The sequence below is a fragment of the Arachis ipaensis genome, chromosome B4 (genome assembly GCF_059453495.1).
Source record: "Arachis ipaensis isolate K30076 ecotype BB chromosome B4, ASM5945349v1, whole genome shotgun sequence".
NCBI classification, from domain to species: Eukaryota; Viridiplantae; Streptophyta; class Magnoliopsida; order Fabales; family Fabaceae; genus Arachis; species Arachis ipaensis.
This window is the reverse complement of record NC_142439.1, coordinates 106,823,294-106,834,993: the sequence shown is the minus strand read 5'-3', so window position 1 is coordinate 106,834,993 and position 11,700 is coordinate 106,823,294. Positions and strand designations below refer to the sequence as shown.

The 11,700-nt window shown below is 41.8% G+C and overlaps 1 pseudogene; it reads left to right on the top strand.

Moving 5' to 3' along the window:
* The first annotated feature begins 540 nt into the window (after positions 1–540).
* LOC148568681 (uncharacterized) lies at positions 541–1,518 on the top strand (annotated as a pseudogene).
* Positions 1,519–11,700: the final 10,182 nt, after the last annotated feature.

Here is an 11,700-nt window from a genome sequence, read left to right as displayed (position 1 = left end):
CACCCCAATTCTTGGGGTTTTTTGAAAATTTATCAATTCATCAGCCAGGCTTTAGAGTTCCCGACTTCTTTAAAGATTTTTTTTCATCTTTTTCATATGACAAAACCCTTCATTGGGCTAAACAATAAACAACAGTGGGTGTCGTTCCGAGCCATACAAGGTCGGAGAATCTTCACCCTTTTTGACGAATCCTTTCACGACTTCAAGAACTACTTTTTCAAAGTGCAAGCTGTAGAGGGTCACCACCCCTTTTTCTTAGATGAGAGTTCTTCTCCTCGCTTTCCTCTATACTGGTTAGAGGCCTCCCCCTGTGAGAAATATGGTCTGGACGACCTGGACGAAGTGGAGGCGGCCATCGTAGGGTTCCTCCGAGAAGTGTGGGGGAGGGCCCCATACTTGGATACTAAAAAGTTTCTCCAGGGGTCGCCGACCTTTGTCCAGTCACAACTAGGTAGCTTTTTTCGTTTCTTATTTATTTCCGACTTGCAATTTCTTTTACCGACTTGTCTGACTTTTAGCTACCAATTTGTTTTTGCAGAGATGGCAAAGAAAAACGCTCAAGAGTCTTACCAGAGGGTTCAGGAAGCCAAGGCAAAGTCTCGTGCCAGATCTGGTGGTGCTAGGGCGGTTGTCTCTCCTCCTCCTCCTCCTCGGAACGTTGGGACTCCCTCTCAACCTATTGTAATTTCTTCCTCTGCTTCCTCTCTGCCACCCCCTTCTATCCGACCTACTCCTGAACCAGAGCCGAAGAAGCGCAAGACCTTAGAGTCTGGCGCTTCTGGTGAGGCGGACGCTCTTGCGTTCGTCCGAAAGAACATTTATCCTCATGCTCGTATGAGTATGGATGATGTTTCTGTTCGGCACTACCTCACCACTGTGGTTGAGGAGAGTCTCAAGACGGCGGGGGTTTGTGACAAACTCTTAGATATATTTGAGAAGACTCCTATCAGCTCTTTAGGGACGACCTCAAGGGTCGAGGAGCTGGAAGGCAGGCTTCGCATATATCAGGAGCATGAGAGGTAGTTGGAGGGGGAAGTTGCCAAGCTAAAGGAGGAGAGGGACAGCCTCCGGGAGAAGGAGAAGAAGTTGCAAGCCCAATGCAACATGGAGGTGGATTTGAGGAAAGCAGCGCAAGCCAGCTACAACAGTTTATTTGCTGATCTTGTGTCTGTAAAGAATGACTTGCTGAATGCTCGGAAGGCCTATACCGAGTTGGAGGACTCTGTTGCTGATGGTGCTGATGAGGCTTGGAGGGTTTTCAAGGAGCAGGTCGGAGTTATTGCTCCTGACTTGGACCTTTCTCCTTTGGACCCTGATAAGATTGTTATTGATGGTGCCATCGTGGATCCTCCTGTCCCCATAGTGGAGTCTGAGTCTGATTTGAAGACTCGGGGGCAGAGGATCATAGAGTCCCCTCCTCGCTCTAAGGATGCTCCGAGTTCTTCTGCCGCTCCTCCGACTTTCTCTCCAACTCCTGGTCCTGGTGGTGGTGATCCTTCTACTCCTCTTAAGAAGTGATTTTGGCTATTGGGGCTCGGCCTGTGGGCCCCTCTTTTTAAACTCTTTTTATATTTATTTGTTGATGTTTGCAACAATTTTTTGGCCTTTTAGGGCCGTAAACAAAACAAATTTTCGATACCCTTTTTAATAAGGGTTTAATTTAGCGTTTAAATAAATGCCCTTTTTTGGATAAGGGTTTTGAGTTACCTTATGCGCGCATGCTTTTCTGTTCGTGGTTCTTTTGACTCTTTGATCTTTTCTGGAAAAAACCTTTTCTTTGGGGCTTGCCTGCTTTTCTGAATCTCTTTGATCCTCAAAGCAGCCTTACGACTTTTTCTTGGTTTTTTCCTATCTCTTTTTGTTATTTCTAGTACTCAATTTTGTTTTATTGAGTTTTTCGTGACTTAGGCTACTTTTGCGATTCATTTTAATTTTACTCGGTTTCGCATTCCGACTTATGAGTCGGACTGCTCCCGAGTTTATCATGATCGACTTCTATAGCCTCTTTACGCCGACTTGTACCTCGTCGTTTTATCCTGACGACCATCTAGGTCGGTTCATGGGATTTTCACGTTTTGTCGAGCTTAAATCGGCGCGTTTCGTGGAAAGAGAATAAAAAGGGAATTTAAAAGAGATATTTAAAATGAAAGAGATCTTTATTAATTGAGGAGGTACCTTATTGCTACTAAGGGCTTTTGATAATTTATTTTCCCTTAGCCCCTACTATGATGCCTCATTAAAAACCCTTTTCAGAAAAAACCCTTTGATTTTGGGAAAAAATCATGAAATTGGGAAAAGAGTACATCAGGGAGTAGGGTTCGCTTTTAGCTGTAGTACCTTTTCATATTATAAGCATGCCATGATCTTGGTAACTCGTTGCCGTCGAAGTCGGTTACTCTATAATAGCCTTTTCCTAAGACCTCGTTGATCTTGTATGGTCCTTTCCAATTAGCAGCGAGCTTTCCTTCCCCTGATTTGTTGACTCCAATATCGTTTCTGATTAGGACCAAGTCATCTGGGGTGAAACTCCTTCGAATGACTTTTTTGTTGTATCGCGCAGTCATCCTTTGCTTCAACGCTGCTTCTCTTATCTGGGCTTCTTCTCGGATTTCGGGGAGCAAGTCGAGCTCCTCTTTGTGCCCCTGTATATTCCCGATCTCGTCGTGGAAAATCACTCTTGGGCTTTGCTCATTAACCTCTATTGGGATCATGGCTTCTACGCCATAAACTAGTCGGAAGGGTGTTTCTCCAGTGGCGGATTGGGGGGTTGTTCTGTAAGCCCATAGTACTTGTTGGAGCTCTTCAGCCCAAGCTCCTTTCGCATCTTGTAATCTTTTCTTCAGCCCTGCCAGTATGACTTTGTTGGCTGCTTCGGCTTGCCCATTGGCTTGTGGGTGTTCCACTGAGGTGAACTGGTGTTTGATGTTCATACTGGCTACTAGGCTTCTAAAGGTGGAGTCAGTGAACTGGGTCCCATTATCTGTAGTGATGGAGTAATGTATCCCATACCTTGTAATGATATTTTTGTAGAGGAATCTCCGACTTCTTTGTGCAGTGATGGTGGCTAGCGGTTCTGCTTCTATCCACTTTGTGAAATAATCTATTCCCACGATTAAGTACCTGACTTGTCCTGGTGCCTGAGGAAAAGGACCTAACAAATCCATCCCCCATTTTGCAAAGGGCCATGGAGAAGTGATACTAATGAGCTCTTCTGGGGGAGCCACGTGGAAATTTGCGTGCATTTGACACGGTTGGCATTTTTTCACAAAGTCTGTGGCATCTTTCTGCAAGGTTGGCCAGTAGAATCCAGCTCGGATCACCTTTCTGGCTAATGACCTTGCCCCGAGATGGTTCCCGCAGATTCCACTATGTACCTCCTCTAATACCTCGGTGGCTCTTGAGGTCGGTACACACTTTAACAATGGTGTTGATATCCCCCTTCTATAGAGAATATTTTTCACCAAGGTATAGTGTTGTGCTTCCCTTCGGATTTTCTTGGCCTCTTTTTTCCTCTTTGGGGAGGATGTCGAATTTCAGGTATTCGACCAAGGGGTTCATCCATCCGAGGTTTAATCCGACCACTTCAAAGACTTCTTGTTTGTCTTCCATTTTTACCACTGAAGGTTCCTGGAGAGTTTCTTGGATCAGGCTTCTGTATTTCCTCCTGGCTTGGTACTTGCTAACTTGGATAGGGCGTCTGCTCTGCTATTTAGGTCCCGAGTTATGTGCGTGACCTCGGTTTCTGCAAAACGCCCAAGGTGCTCCAGAGTTTTTTCCAAGTATCTCTTCATATTTGGGTCTTTTGCCTAATATTCTCCACTTATTTGGGAGGTCACCACTTGAGAGTCACTGTACACCATTACCTTCGTAGCACTGACTTCTTCTGCCAGCTTCAATCCTGCAATCAAGGCTTCATATTCTGCCTGATTATTTGAAGCTGGGAATTCAAACTTGAGGGAGACCTCTATCTGGGTTCCCCTTTCATCTACCAATATTATGCCTGCGCCGCTTCCTGTTTTATTGGAGGATCCATCTACATAGAGTTCCCATGTAGTTGGTTTATCCTCTTGATCCCCTGCATATTCTACAATGAAGTCGGCGAGGCACTGGGCTTTAATCGCCGTCCGAGTTTCGTACTTCAAGTCGAACTCGGAGAGCTCTATTGCCCATTGAACCATTCTTCCTGCAACATCCGTCTTTTGGAGGATTTGCTTCATGGGTTGGTTCGTGCGGACTCTTATTGTGTGAGCTTGAAAGTAAGGTCGTAGACTTCGAGAGGCTATCACTAAGGAGTAGGCAAACTTCTCTAATTTGTGATACCTTAGCTCAGGGCCCTGTAGAACTTTACTGATGAAATAGATTGGGTGTTGACCGTCCTCGTCTTCTCTTATCAAGGCTGCTGAGACAGCCTTGTCTGCCACGGATAGGTATAGGACGAGGTCTTTTCCGGCTACAGGTCGGGTCAAAATAGGAGGTTGGCTCAAAAACTTTTTGAACTCTTGGAACGCCTCCTCGCATTCAGGAGTCCATTCAAATTGGCGTCCCTTTCTCAATAGGGAGAACAGTGGAAGGGATCTTAGTGCTGATCCTGCCAAAAATCTGGAGAGAGCCGCTAGTCGGCCATTCAGCTGTTGGACCTCTCTCAAACAAGTCGGGCTTTTCATTTCTAGGATGGCTCTACACTTGTCGGGATTGGCTTCGATCCCTCTTTGTGTTAACATGAATCCTAGAAATTTTCCTGCCTCCACCGCGAAGGCGCACTTTGCAGGATTGAGTCTCATCCCGTGCAACCTTATGGTGTCAAAGACTCGTGAAAGGTCAGACAAGAGGTCGGTTTCTTTCTTGGTCTTTACCAACATGTCGTCGACGTACACTTCCATTAAGCTCCCTAGGTGAGGGGCAAACACCTTATTCATCAGCCTTTGATATGTGGCCCCTGCATTTTTTAATCCAAATGGCATGACCACGTAGCAAAAGTTGGCTCTGGGCGTGATGAATGATGTCTTTTCTTGGTCGGGTTCGTACATCGGGATTTGGTTATACCCCGAGTAGGCGTCCATGAACGACAAGTATTGATACCCTGAGCTAGAGTCTACTAGGGTGTCAATGCTTGGTAGTGGATAAGGGTCCTTGGGACATGCCTTATTTAAGTCGGTATAGTCGACGCACATCCTCCATTTGCCATTTTGTTTTTTGACTAGCACTACATTGGCTAGCCATGTTGGGTATTTGACTTCTCTGATGAAGCCGGCTTCCAGGAGCGCCTGTACTTGCTCGTCCACTACTAGGGCTCGCTCTGGGCTGAGCTTGCGTCTTCTTTGTTGCACAGGTCGGGACCCTGAGTAGACCGAGAGCTTGTGGGACATGAGCTCAGGATCTATCCCAGGCATGTCGGAGGCCTTCCAGGCGAAGAGATCGGAATTATCTTTTAGGAGCTTAGTCAACCCTTGTCTTAGGGTTTCCCCTAGGTTGGCTCCTATGTGAGTGTTTTTTCCTTCCTCTTCGCCGACCTGAATCTCCTCAGTTTTTCCCCCGGGCTGAGGTCGCAGCTCTTCTTTAACCCTTGCTCCCCCGAGCTCTATTGTGTGAACTTCTTTGCCTTTTCCTCTCAGGTTTAGGCTTTCATTGTAGCACTTCCTTGCCAGCTTCTGATCTCCCCTCACCGTTGCTATCCCCGCTGAGGTCGGGAATTTCATGCAGAGGTGGGGTGTCGATACCACCGCTCCGAGTCGATTAAGGGTAGCTCTGCCGATTAAAGCATTATAGGCCGACCCCACGTCGATGACTATGAAGTTTATACTCAGAGTCTTTGATTTCTCCCCCTTTCCAAGGGTGGTGTGGAGGGGCAAAAATCCTAGTGGCTTTATTGGCGTGTCACCTAATCCGTACAAGGTGTCGGGGTAGGCTCTTAACTCTTTCTCATCTAAACCTAGTTTGTCGAAAGCGGGCTTAAAGAGGATGTCCGCTGAGCTTCCTTGGTCTACTAGTGTTCTGTGTAGATGGGCATTTGCTAAGATCATGGTAATTACCACTGGGTCATCGTGCCCAGGGATTACTCCTCGCCCATCTTCCTTTGTGAATGAAATGGTTGGAAGGTCGGAGGACCCCTCTTCGACCTGGTAAACTCTCTTGAGATGTTTTTTACGAGAGGATTTTGTGAGTCCCCCTCCCGCAAACCCTCCTGAGATCATATGGATATGTCTCTCCGGAGTTTGTGGTGGTGGGTCTCTTCTATCCATATCATCTCGCTTTTTTTTTCCATGATTGTCCGACCTTTCTATGAGATATCTGTCAAGCCGACCTTCTCTGGCCAGTTTTTCTATCACATTTTTAAGGTCGTAACAGTCATTTGTGGAGTGCCCATATATTTTATGGTACTCACAGTAATCGCCGCGGCTCCCCCCTTTTTTATTTTTAATGGGCCTGGGAGGAGGCAGCCTTTCGGTATTGCAAATTTCTCTGTATACGTCCACTACAGGAACTTTTAGGGGAGTATAAGAGTGATATTTTCTTGGCCTATCGAGGCCGAGTTCTTCCTTCTTCTTAGCTTCCCTCTCCCTTTCTTTCGTTGAGGGAGGGTGACCGGGTCGCAAACTCGGGTCTCTTAGCCTAGCGTTCTCTTCCATATTGATGTACTTTTCAGCTCTTTCCTGTACATCACTTAAAGAGGCGGGGTGTCTTTTTGATATGGACTGTGAGAAGGGACCTTCTCTAAGATCATTGACTAGCCCCATGATGACTGCTTCGGTGGGCAGGTCTTGAATCTCCAAACATGCTTTGTTGAACCTTTCCATATAGGCCCGTAAGGACTCCCCGACCTCCTGTTTTATTCCCAGGAGACTTGGTGCATGTTTTACTTTGTCTTTCTGGATGGAGAACCTCATCAAGAACTTTCTTGAGAGGTCTTCAAAACTGGTAATCGACCTCGGAGGGAGGCTGTCGAACCACTTCATCGCTGCTTTTGACAAGGTTGTCGGAAAGGCTTTGCATCGCGTAGCGTCAGAAGCGTCAGCCAGATACATCCGACTTTTAAAGTTGCTCAGATGATGCTTTGGATCGGTGGTTCCGTCGTAGAGGTCCATGTCGGGGCTTCTAAAGTTTTTCGGAACTTTTGCCCTCATTATGTCCTCGCTAAAGGGATCTTTCTCTCCTAAGGGAGAATCTTCTCTACCGTCGTGGGAGTTCTGACCTTTAAGGGAGGATTCTAACTTTAAGAGTTTTCTTTCTAACTCTTTTCGTCGCTCCATCTCCTCTTTTAGGTTCTTTTCGGTTTCCTTTTGTCGTTCCCGTTCCTGTTCTAGCTGCTCGAGGCGACTGTGGATTAATCCCATAAGCTCAATTGCGTGGGATGGTCCTTCTTTTTCTGATTCGCGCCCCTTCGAGGAATTCACCTTCGGGTTTTTGATTCCGGAGGTGCCTTCCCTGTGTTGATCATTGGCTTCCTGGTGAAGGGTCTGGTCTGCCTCATTGTTTCCAGTGTTCAGATTCTCTTGTTCAGAATCTGTCTCCACATGACCCTCTTCAGGGGATCTATCCGCCATCACTGGTTGATCTCTCGGGTCCCCGGAAACGGCGCTAATGTTACGATGGGTAACCGGAGATTAATGGGCTGGATGGCGTTGGTTGACCCAAACGTATGAAGGAGGTGGTTTTCGAGTGGACCTGGTACTCGGTGTTCCTCCGTCCGACTTGTACGTGAGAAAGAATAGGGGGTGGTACCTGCAAAGACACTCCGATGCCTAAGTTAGCAAGAGTGTGAGCAGGTTAGAGAGTATTGGAACTTAGAGATACCTGAATGGTGTCAGTGTATTTATAGTGGTGAACCAATAACCACCGCTGAAGTAGTGCCACCTTTTTAGGCGGATAACCGTTCCCATATCTTAGGGAGGTTAAGATATGGCCCTATGAAGTGGTTAGAGAGTTTCTAGGGGCAGTTACTCATTCGAATGAGTGTTATCTGCCAGCTAATCCTCGTATCCGACTTCTTTGGGGCAGGTCGTGTTCAATACCGACTTCTGGGGATGAAGGCTGGTACTGGGGGAGGGTCAACCCTTTGGGTTGGGCTTCTTTGCTTGGATCCTGGGCCCTATTTATTGGGCCAGGGTATGAACAAGAACAATTGATAGAAAATAAACATTGTACGTGATGAATGGTGAGATGAAAATGACTAGTACAATAGGGGAGAGAAAATAAAAAAATAAAAAAATTACTTTATTTATAGAGAAAAAATTAGAGAGATTTTAATTAATAAATTTAAATTAAATCTAACGAATAATGTATTTATCTAAAAAATAAAAAAGAGATTTAATTAAAAATATTTAAAAAATAAAAAATTAAAAAAATTTAGTATTTAAAATTTAAATTAATTTTAATTACCAATATATTTAGTTACAAATTAAAAATATGTTTTAATTAAAATTTAATTAAATAATATTATTTAAATTAAAAGACTGATTAAAGACTAAAAGTTAAAGGATAATTTACATTTTCCGAATAAGTGTATGGTTCATCTAGACAATCTTGGCATAAGGCCTTTTAATAATAATAATAATAATAAAGTTTAATTAAATCAAGTTGGATTGGTCTAGTAGTTAGTTCACTAGTTCGTTTAAATAAGTGTCGGAGGTTCGAGTCCTAGCTTGTGCATGTAGCAACTTATTGGCAACGATTCGTGATGGATTAGTTCTTGACTTATCAGATTAGGGGATACAGTAGAAAAAAAAATTTTAATTACTTTATTGGTCTCTATAGTTTTAATAAATTTACAATTAGATTTTTATACTTTTCTTTTCTTTCAATTGGATCTCTACATTATTTTTAATTTTGTAATGAGGTCCTTTCTAATATAAAAATTGTTGAGTTAATTGAATATTTCATCTCAAATTGAAAGTATCGATAATTAAAAATCTAATTAGATTTTTGACTACATATTTTTTGAGATAAATATTCTATTAATTTTAATGTTTTTGACATAAAAGACTTAATTACAAAATTAAAAATAGTGTAAGAATCTAATTAAAAAAATAAAAGATATAAAAATTTTATTACAAATTTGATAAAATTACAAAGATAATAATAATAATAATAATAATAATATAACTGAAAAAATTAGAGAGTTAGGATTTGAACGTAGAATGAGCCATTTCATTCATAAAACACAGTAACATCTCTTGGAAGAATCCACCCGATACATCCACCAACCTTACACCAAATAAATAATACTCGAAAATAAAACACATATTTAACCATAATTTTATTAAATTAACTATGAAGGGTGGGGATGGGCTCTGAAGGGTTGAAACACTCAGTCCCTCCAATTAAAACACAATACATACATTTAGTAATTTTTTTATTTAATTTTATTAATCTTAAATTTTCATCTCAACAACTTGATTGTGACGACATCAATCCCTTCACAACCTTAGCTTTTGTCATGAACTCCTCCTCATGTATTAAGAAAGATGAGGCTGGTTCCAAATTGATTTGGAAATTTAAGATTAAAAAGGTAAATAAAAAATTTACTAAATTAGTTGACACATAAAATTTAAATACTATAACAATGGCTTTGTTAGTACTAATGCAAACTTAGGCAACACTTTACCTAAGCCATTATTATTTTTAAACAAAGTAGTCGCTCGTGTATTTTATTATAATCGCTAGTGTACTAATACCACCAATTAGATTTCTTCAAATGCAGATTCTTCTTAGATTCATTCAGGTTTCTATCATAAAAGAGGGGAAACAAAATACCCTTGCCAGATTAGAAAGCCCAATATCAACGTCTACTTTGCTATTACTCAAATTTATTATTTACAAATTATAAAAATGGGCCTTCAAAACTTCCATGCTCAGCAAAATAACCAAAATGACCCATGGCCAACAAAAAGCCCAATCCAAGCACAACCATCATTAATATAAGTTTACACATAAATACCAATATATATATAAGCTTACACATAGGTCATTATCCTAACTCATCTAATCCCCTCTCTGCAACCATTGCAATGCCACAACTTTTGTTTGTGCTTGTACCCCCAACATCAACATGCGTCCACCAGCGGATGTGCCACCGCGAAATTAAAGGGGTTCAACACAGTAGCATTGGCCATATCATTTTTATACAAAGTGAAACGAGATTTTTTACCTAAAGATTTTACATATGGAATAAAGTCATGCCTTTTTCTTCGATTAAATATTTTCAATATATTTTTTTTCCAGCCTTTTCAACAATTTTTTTTCGAGCCTATAACTATGATATTCATCATAGAGTATCAGTATAGTAACTAATTCTGCCTTAACTTGAAGATGCACCAATAGATGAAATAATTTCACAAGTGTTCCAAAGATTTCTAACAATATCATTCACTTGAATATTAACTGTAAATGAAGACATAAATGAAAAATAAAATAAAATTTTGATTAATTTCTTTTGACATTATATCTATATTTATTAATTAATTGATTAAGTTAACAGATAATGTTAGTAATTGTATCATTTTTAATAAGATGGCAAATCGAAAATAATCAATGGAAACAAATTTATGTTGAGAATTTATCCATAGATATTCTATAGCTGATAATATAAAATATATTTTATACAAAAATTTTAAGTATATACTAAAATCAATCACTTATTTTAGGGATTTTTTTATTTAAATTAAAAAAATATAATATTTACTGATTTAAGTAAATGTATAAGTATTTATTAAAATACATTTAGAGTCATATCTCGGATGCAGTGGGAAAAATCGAAAATCATACGTATCTCGGATGCAGTGATCCCGTTATGTCTAACAGAACTCGCTGGTCATATCTCGGGTGCACCCGAGATATGAATAAGAGAGCATTTCAGATACACTGCATCCGAGATATGCTCATATTCTGACATGGAGCATTGCGTCCAAGATACGTGTAATGAAACAAAACAGGGACACTGCATCCGAGATATAGTCAAGATTATAATTAGGGTCTCAGCACCCAAGATATGTTGTACAATAAGTCTATTTATAGATACCATCCCAATACCTCACCTCACACAATTCACAAACCATTCTTTTCTTTGTCTTCTTTCGATTTTGCTCTGATGGAGAACAATCAATACTTTTTTTTGTGGTGGTTTATCCGAATGGGATAGTCAGACATGGTGATGAAGGAGTGATATTTGAGTCTAACAATACTATGATGCCGCGCACTTATCGGGTTGATACCCTGGATGTGCTAAAGACGATCATGCTGCGTAATATGGGAGGAGTAGGAACAAAGGAGGTTGGGAGGATTGCATATAGATTTCTGTATGCGCTTCCGAACGGTGGATTTACGAACCGGTTATTCTGGATAGATGGGGATCAACATGTGAGGGTCATGTTCGATGTACATGCGTGACTGATGCCCCAACATGTGATGGAGTTGTATGCTGTGGTCTGAGATGTAGTTGCTGGGGATGGGCTGCGCTGTCTCCTCCGGGTCCTGAAGTCGTGCCGCTCGAGGCGACACCAATCCACTATGCCCAACCTCATGATAGTGCCGATGATTCTGACAGTGAGGGCGATTCCGCCTATGTTGCCGGGTCCGAATCGTCGAGTGATACAGTGTTAGATAATGAGTTTGTGCCGGAGACTCCCAGTGGTAAAGTTGGTAGGTTTCTGCTACCTCCACCTTTGGCCATTCCTCGACTGTCGGATGTTCCTAACCATTACCAAA